This window comes from Calliopsis andreniformis, unplaced genomic scaffold (assembly GCF_051401765.1).
Source record: "Calliopsis andreniformis isolate RMS-2024a unplaced genomic scaffold, iyCalAndr_principal scaffold0041, whole genome shotgun sequence".
In the NCBI taxonomy this organism is placed as follows: Eukaryota; Metazoa; Arthropoda; class Insecta; order Hymenoptera; family Andrenidae; genus Calliopsis; species Calliopsis andreniformis.
In genome coordinates, this window is record NW_027480450.1 from 4,300,450 (window position 1) to 4,310,084 (window position 9,635).

Genomic DNA, 9,635 nt, shown 5'->3' on the forward strand with positions numbered 1-9,635 from the left:
TATTCAGTCTTCAATCCTCAATCCTCAATTCTCAATCCTCAATCCTCAGTCCTCAATCCTCAATCCTCAATTCTCAATCCTCAATCCTCAGTCCTCAGACCTCAAACATCAATACTGAACCCTCAGTCCTCATCCTCAGTCCACAACCCTCAATACTCAATCCTCAACCTTCAATCATCAATATTCAATCTTCAATCCTCAATCCTCAATCCTCAGTCCTCAATCCTCAGTCCTCAAACCTCAATCCTGAATCCTCAATCCTGAATCCTCAATCTTCGGCCCCCAGTCCTCAACAATCAGTTGTCAATCCTCAATCCTCGATAGAATATCCTCAATTCACAGTTTTCAATACTCAATACTCCATCTGCAATCTTCAAATCACTATCCACAAACATCAATTCTCATCACTCAACCCTCAACACTCAGTCCCCAATCCTCAATCTTCAATCTTCAATCGTCAATCCTCAATCCTCAATCGTCAACCTTCAATCCTGAATATTCAGTCTTCAATCCTCAATCCACAATCCACAATCCTCAACCCTCATTCTTCAATCCTCAATACCCAATCCTCAATCTTCAATCGTCAATCCTCAATCATCAATTCTCAATCCTCAATCCTCAGTCCTCAGTCCTCAATCCTCAGTCCTCAACCCTCAGCCCTCATCCTCAATCCCCAGTCCTCAATCCTCAATCCTCAATCTTCAATCCTCAATACTCAACCTTCAATCCTCAATCCTCAGTCCTGAAACCTCAATTCTGAATCCTCAACCCTGAATCCTCAAACTTCAGCCCTCAGTCCTCAACAGTCAGTTGTCAATCCTCTATCCCCAATAGAATATCCTCAACTCACAGTTTTCAGTACTCAGTACTCAATCTGCAATCTTCAAATCTCTATCCACAAACATCAATTCTCACCTCTCAACGCTCAACACTCAGTCCTCAATGTTCAATCCTCAATTCTCAATTCTCAACCTTCAATCCTCAATACTGAATCTTCAATTCTCAATCCTCAATCCTCAATCCTCAATCCTCAATCCTCAATCCTCAATCTTCAATCCTCAGTCCCAAATCCTCAATCTTCAATCCTCAATCCTCAATCCTCAATCCTCAATCCTCAATCCTCAATCCTCAATCTTCAATCCTCAATACTCAATCCTCGATCTTCAATCAACAGTCCTCAATCCTCAATCCTCAATCCTCAATCAACAATCCTCAATCTTCAATACTCAATCCTCAATCCTCAATCCTCAATCCTCAATCCTCAATTCTCAATCCTCAATCATCAATCCTCAATCTTTAATACTCAGGCCTCAATCCTCAATCCTCAATCCTCAATACTCAACCATCAATCCTCAATTCTTCAATACTCAATAGAATATCCTGAATTCTCAGGATTCAATACTCAAACCTGAATCCTCAACCCTCAGCCCTCATCCTCCATCCTCAATCCTCAATCCTCAAACCTGAATCTTCAATCCTCAATACTCAATCCTCAGTAATGAATACTGGATCTTCAATACTCAATCCTCAATCCTCTATCCTCAATCCTCAATCCTCAATCCTCAATCGTCAATCCTCAATCCCCAATCCTCAATCTTCAATCCTCAATCCTCAATCCTCAATTTCCAATCCCCAATCTTCAATCCTCAATCCTCAATACTCAATCCTCAATCCTCAATCTTCAATCCTCAATACTCAACCTTCACTCCTCAATTCCCAATCCTCAATCTTTAATCCCCAATCCTCAATCCTCAATCTTCAATCCTCAATACTCAATCTTCAATCCTCAGACCTCAATCATCAATCCTCAATTCTCAATCGTCAATCCTCAATCCTCAGACCTCAAACTTCAATACTCAGCCCTCAGTCCTCGTCCTCAATCCACAACCCTCAATCCTCTATCCTCAATATTCAATCACCAATATTCAACCTTCAATACTCAATCCTCAATCCTCAATCCTCAATCCTCAATCCTCAATGTTCAATCCTCAATACCCAATCCTCAATCTTCAATCCTCGATCCTCAATCCTCAATCCTCAGTCCTCAAACCTCAATCCTGAATCCTCAATCTTCAGCCCTCAGTCCTCAACAAGCAGTTGTCAATCCTCGATCCTCAATAGAATATTCTCAATTCACAGTTTTCTATACTCAATACTCAATCTGCAATCTTCAAATCTGTATCCACAAACATCAATTCTCATTACTCAGCCCTCAACACTCAGTCCTCAATGTTCAATACTCAATCCTCAAATCTCGATCTTCAATCCTCAATACTGAATCTTCAATCCTCAGTCCTCAATCCTCAATTCTCAATCCTCAATCCTGAATCTTCAATCCTCTGTCCCAAATACTCAATCCTCAATCCTCAATCCTCAATCCTCAATGCTCAATCCCCAATCCTCAATCTTCAATCCTCAATACTCAATCTTCAATCCTCAATCCTCAGTCCTCAATCCTCAATCCAAAATCCTCAATCTTCAATCCTCAGTACTCAATCCTCAATCCTCAATCCTCAATCTTCAATCCTCAGTCATCAATCCTCAATCTTCAATACTCAATCGTCAATCGTCAGACCTCAATCCTCAATCCTCAATCCTCGTTCCTCAAACCTCAATCCTCAACCCTCAGTCCTCATCCCCAATTCTCAATTCTCAATCTTCAATACTCAATCCTCAATCCTCAATTCTCAGTCCTCAATACTCAATCCTCAATCCTCAATCCTCAATCTTCAATCCTCAATACTCAATCATCACTCCTCAATTCCCAATCCTCAATCCTTAATCCCCAATCCTCAATCCTCAATCTTCAATCCTCAATACTCAATCTTCAATCCTCAGTCCTCAATCCTCAATCCTCATTTCTCAACCCTTAACCCTCAATCCTCAGACCTCAAACATCAATACTCAACCCTCAGTCCTCGTCCTCAATCCACAATCGTCAATACTCAATCCTCAATCTTCAATCCTCAATACACAATCTTCAATCCTCAATCCTCAGTCCTCAAACCTCAATTCCGAATCCAAAATCCTCAATCCTCAATCCTCAATCCTCAATCCTCAGTCATGAATACTCAATCTTCAATATTCAATCCTCAATCCTATATCCTCAGTCCTCAATCCTCAATCCTCAATCCTCAATACTCAACCATCAATCCTCAATTCTTCAATACTCAATAGAATATCCTGAATTCTCAGGATTCAATACTGAAGCCTCTATCCTCAACCCTCAGCCCTCATCCTCCATCCTCAATCTTCAATCCTCAATACTCAATCCTCAGTCATGAATACTCAATCTTCAATACTCAATCCTCAATCCTCTATCCTCAATCCTCAATCCTCAGTCCTCAATCCTCAATCCTCAACCGTCAATCCTCAATCCCCAACCCTCAATCTTCAATCCTCAATCCTCAATCCTCAATCCTCAATCCTCAGTCCTCAGTCATGAATACTCAATCTTCAATAATCAATCCTCAATCCTCTATCCTCAATCCTCAATCCTCAATCCTCAATCGTCAATCCTCAATCCCCAACCCTCAATCTTCAATCCTCAATCCTCAATCCTCAATCCTCAATCCTCAATCTTCAATCCTCAATACTCAATCTTCACACCTCAATTTCCAATCCTCAATCCTTAATCCCCAACCCTCAGACCTCAATCTGCAATCCTCAATACTCAATCTTCAATCCTCAGTCCTCAATCCTCAATCCTCAATTCTCAATCCTCAATCCTCAGTCCTCAGACCTCAAACATCAATACTCAACCCTCAGTCCTCGTCCTCAGTCCACAACCCTCAATACTCAATCCTCAATCTTCAATCATCAATATTCAATCTTCAATCCTCAATCCTCAATCCTCAGTCCTCAATCCTCAGTCCTCAAACCACAATCCTGAATCCTCAATCCTGAATCCTCAATCTTCAGCCCCCAGTCCTCAACAATCAGTTGTCAATCCTCAATCCTCAATAGAATATCCTCAATTCACAGTTTTCAATACTCAATACCCTATCTGCAATCTTCAAATCTCTATCCACAAACATCAATTCTCACCACTCAACCCTCAACACTAAGTCCCCAATCCTCAATCTTCAATCCTCAATCCTCAATCCTCAATCCTCAATCCTCAATCTTCAATACTCAACACTCAATCTTCAATCCTCAATCCTCAATTCTCAATCCCCAATCCTCAATCCTCAACCCTCATTCTTCAATCCTCAATACCCAATCCTCAATCTTCAATTATCAATCCTCAATCCTCAATTCTCAATCCACAATCCTCAGCCCTCAGTCCTCAATCCTCAGTCCTCAACCCTCAGCCCTCATCCTCAATCCTCAATTCTCAATCCTCAATCCTCAATCTTCAATCCTCAATACTCAACCTTCAATCCTCAATCCTCAGTCCTCAAACCTCAATTCTGAATCCTCAATCCTGAATCCTCAATCTTCAGCCCTCAGTCCTCAACAATCAGTTGTCAATCCTCAATCCTCGATAGAATATCCTCAATTCACAGTTTTCAATACTCGATACTCCATCTGCAATCTTCAAATCACTATCCACAAACATCAATTCTCATCACTCAACCCTCAACACTCAGTCCTCAATGTTCAATACTCAATCCTCAATTCTCGATATTCAATCCTCAATACTGAATCTTCAATCCTCAATCCTCAATCCTCAATTCTCAATCCTCAATCCTGAATCTTCAATCCTCTGTCCCAAATACTCAATCCTCAATCCTCAATGCTCAATCCCCAATCCTCACTCTTCAATCCTCAATACTCAATCTTCAATACTGAATACTCAATCCTCAATCCTCAATCCTCAATCCTCAATCCTCAATCATCAACCCTCAATCTTCAATACTCAATCCTCAATCCTCAATTCTCAATCCTCAATTCTCAACCATCAATACTCAATCCTCAATACACTATAGAATATCCTGAATTCGCAGGATTCAATACTCAAACCTTAATCCTCAACCATCAGCCCTCATCCTCCATCCTCGATCCTCAGCCCTCATCCTCAATCCTCAATACTCAATCCTCAATCCTCAATCGTCAACCTTCAATCCTGAATATTCAGTCTTCAATCCTCAATCCTCAGTCCTCAAACCTCAATTCCGAATCCTCAATCCTGAATCCTCAATCTTCAATCCTCAATACTCAACCTTCAATCCTCAATCCTCAGTCCTGAAACCTCAATTCTGAATCCTCAACCCTGAATCCTCAAACTTCAGCCCTCAGTCCTCAACAGTCAGTTGTCAATCCTCTATCCCCAATAGAATATCCTCAACTCACAGCTTTAAGTACTCAGTACTCAATCTGCAATCTTCAAATCTCTATCCACAAACATCAATTCTCACCTCTCAACCCTCAACACTCTGTCCTCAATGTTCAATCCTCAATTCCTAATTCTCAACCTTCAATTCTCAATACTGAATCTTCAATCCTCAATCCTCAATCCTCAATCCTCAATCCTCAATCCTCAATCCTCAATCTTCAATCCTCAGTCCCAAATCCTCAATCTTCAATCCTCAATCCTCAATCCTCAATCCTCAATCCTCAATCCTCAATCTTCAATCCTCAATACTCAATCCTCGATCCTCAATCAACAATCCTCAATCCTCAATCCTCAATCCTCAATCAACAATCCTCAATCTTCAATACTCAATCCTCAATCCTCAATCCTCAATCCTCAATCCTCAATCCTCAATCATCAATCCTCAATCTTTAATACTCAGTCCTCAATCCTCAATCCTCAATCCTCAATACTCAACCATCAATCCTCAATTCTTCAATACTCAATAGAATATCCTGAATTCTCAGGATTCAATACTCAAACCTCAATCCTCAACCCTCAGCCCTCATCCTCCATCCTCAATCCTCAATCCTCAATCCTCAATCTTCAATCCTCAATACTCAATCCTCAGTAATGAATACTGGATCTTCAATACTCAATCCTCAATCCTCTATCCTCAATCCTCAATCCTCAATCCTCAATCGTCAATCCTCAATCCCCAATCCTCAATCTTCAATCCTCAATCCTCAATCCTCAATTTCCAATCCTCAATCTTCAATCCTCAATCCTCAATACTCAATCCTCAATCCTCAATCTTCAATCCTCAATACTCAACCTTCACTCCTCAATTCCCAATCCTCAATCTTTAATCCCCAATCCTCAATCCTCAATCTTCAATCCTCAATACTCAATCTTCAATCCTCAGACCTCAATCATCAATCCTCAATTCTCAATCCTCAATCCTCAATCCTCAGACCTCAAACTTCAATACTCAACCCTCAGTCCTCGTCCTCAATCCACAACCCTCAATCCTCAATCCTCAGTCCTCAAACCTCAATCCTGAATCCTCAATCCTGCATCCTCAATCTTCAGCCCTCAGTCCACAACAAGCAGTTGTCAATCCTCAATCGTCAATAGAATATTCTCAATTCACAGTTTTCTATACTCAATACTCAATCTGCAATCTTCAAATCTGTATCCACAAACATCAATTCTCATTACTCAGCCCTCAACACTCAGTCCTCAATGTTCAATACTCAATCCTCAAATCTCGATCTTCAATCCTCAATACTGAATCTTCAATCCTCAATCCTCAATCCTCAATTCTCAATCCTCAATCCTGAATCTTCAATCCTCTGTCCCAAATACTCAATCCTCAATCCTCAATCCTCAATCCTCAATGCTCAATCCCCAATCCTCAATCTTCAATCCTCAATACTCAATCTTCAATACTGAATTCTCAATCCTCAATCCTCAATCCTCAATCCTCAATCCTCAATCATCAACCCTCAATCTTCAATACTCAATCCTCAATACTCAATTCTCAATCCTCAATACTCAACCATCAATACTCAATCCTCAATACACTATAGAATATCCTGAATTCGCAGGATTCAATACTCAAACCTTAATCCTCAACCATCAGCCCTCATCCTCCATCCTCGATCCTCAGCCCTCATCCTCAATCCTCAATACTCAATCCTCAATCCTCAATCCTCAATCGTCAACCTTCAATCCTGAATATTCAGTCTTCAATCCTCAATCCTCAATTCTCAATCCTCAATCCTCAGTCCTCAATCCTCAATCCTCAATTCTCAATCCTCAATCCTCAGTCCTCAGACCTCAAACATCAATACTGAACCCTCAGTCCTCATCCTCAGTCCACAACCCTCAATACTCAATCCTCAACCTTCAATCATCAATATTCAATCTTCAATCCTCAATCCTCAATCCTCAGTCCTCAATCCTCAGTCCTCAAACCTCAATCCTGAATCCTCAATCCTGAATCCTCAATCTTCGGCCCCCAGTCCTCAACAATCAGTTGTCAATCCTCAATCCTCGATAGAATATCCTCAATTCACAGTTTTCAATACTCAATACTCCATCTGCAATCTTCAAATCACTATCCACAAACATCAATTCTCATCACTCAACCCTCAACACTCAGTCCCCAATCCTCAATCTTCAATCTTCAATCGTCAATCCTCAATCCTCAATCGTCAACCTTCAATCCTGAATATTCAGTCTTCAATCCTCAATCCACAATCCACAATCCTCAACCCTCATTCTTCAATCCTCAATACCCAATCCTCAATCTTCAATCGTCAATCCTCAATCATCAATTCTCAATCCTCAATCCTCAGTCCTCAGTCCTCAATCCTCAGTCCTCAACCCTCAGCCCTCATCCTCAATCCCCAGTCCTCAATCCTCAATCCTCAATCTTCAATCCTCAATACTCAACCTTCAATCCTCAATCCTCAGTCCTGAAACCTCAATTCTGAATCCTCAACCCTGAATCCTCAAACTTCAGCCCTCAGTCCTCAACAGTCAGTTGTCAATCCTCTATCCCCAATAGAATATCCTCAACTCACAGTTTTCAGTACTCAGTACTCAATCTGCAATCTTCAAATCTCTATCCACAAACATCAATTCTCACCTCTCAACGCTCAACACTCAGTCCTCAATGTTCAATCCTCAATTCTCAATTCTCAACCTTCAATCCTCAATACTGAATCTTCAATTCTCAATCCTCAATCCTCAATCCTCAATCCTCAATCCTCAATCCTCAATCTTCAATCCTCAGTCCCAAATCCTCAATCTTCAATCCTCAATCCTCAATCCTCAATCCTCAATCCTCAATCCTCAATCCTCAATCTTCAATCCTCAATACTCAATCCTCGATCTTCAATCAACAGTCCTCAATCCTCAATCCTCAATCCTCAATCAACAATCCTCAATCTTCAATACTCAATCCTCAATCCTCAATCCTCAATCCTCAATCCTCAATTCTCAATCCTCAATCATCAATCCTCAATCTTTAATACTCAGGCCTCAATCCTCAATCCTCAATCCTCAATACTCAACCATCAATCCTCAATTCTTCAATACTCAATAGAATATCCTGAATTCTCAGGATTCAATACTCAAACCTGAATCCTCAACCCTCAGCCCTCATCCTCCATCCTCAATCCTCAATCCTCAAACCTGAATCTTCAATCCTCAATACTCAATCCTCAGTAATGAATACTGGATCTTCAATACTCAATCCTCAATCCTCTATCCTCAATCCTCAATCCTCAATCCTCAATCGTCAATCCTCAATCCCCAATCCTCAATCTTCAATCCTCAATCCTCAATCCTCAATTTCCAATCCCCAATCTTCAATCCTCAATCCTCAATACTCAATCCTCAATCCTCAATCTTCAATCCTCAATACTCAACCTTCACTCCTCAATTCCCAATCCTCAATCTTTAATCCCCAATCCTCAATCCTCAATCTTCAATCCTCAATACTCAATCTTCAATCCTCAGACCTCAATCATCAATCCTCAATTCTCAATCGTCAATCCTCAATCCTCAGACCTCAAACTTCAATACTCAGCCCTCAGTCCTCGTCCTCAATCCACAACCCTCAATCCTCTATCCTCAATATTCAATCACCAATATTCAACCTTCAATACTCAATCCTCAATCCTCAATCCTCAATCCTCAATCCTCAATGTTCAATCCTCAATACCCAATCCTCAATCTTCAATCCTCGATCCTCAATCCTCAATCCTCAGTCCTCAAACCTCAATCCTGAATCCTCAATCTTCAGCCCTCAGTCCTCAACAAGCAGTTGTCAATCCTCGATCCTCAATAGAATATTCTCAATTCACAGTTTTCTATACTCAATACTCAATCTGCAATCTTCAAATCTGTATCCACAAACATCAATTCTCATTACTCAGCCCTCAACACTCAGTCCTCAATGTTCAATACTCAATCCTCAAATCTCGATCTTCAATCCTCAATACTGAATCTTCAATCCTCAGTCCTCAATCCTCAATTCTCAATCCTCAATCCTGAATCTTCAATCCTCTGTCCCAAATACTCAATCCTCAATCCTCAATCCTCAATCCTCAATGCTCAATCCCCAATCCTCAATCTTCAATCCTCAATACTCAATCTTCAATCCTCAATCCTCAGTCCTCAATCCTCAATCCAAAATCCTCAATCTTCAATCCTCAGTACTCAATCCTCAATCCTCAATCCTCAATCTTCAATCCTCAGTCATCAATCCTCAATCTTCAATACTCAATCGTCAATCGTCAGACCTCAATCCTCAATCCTCAATCCT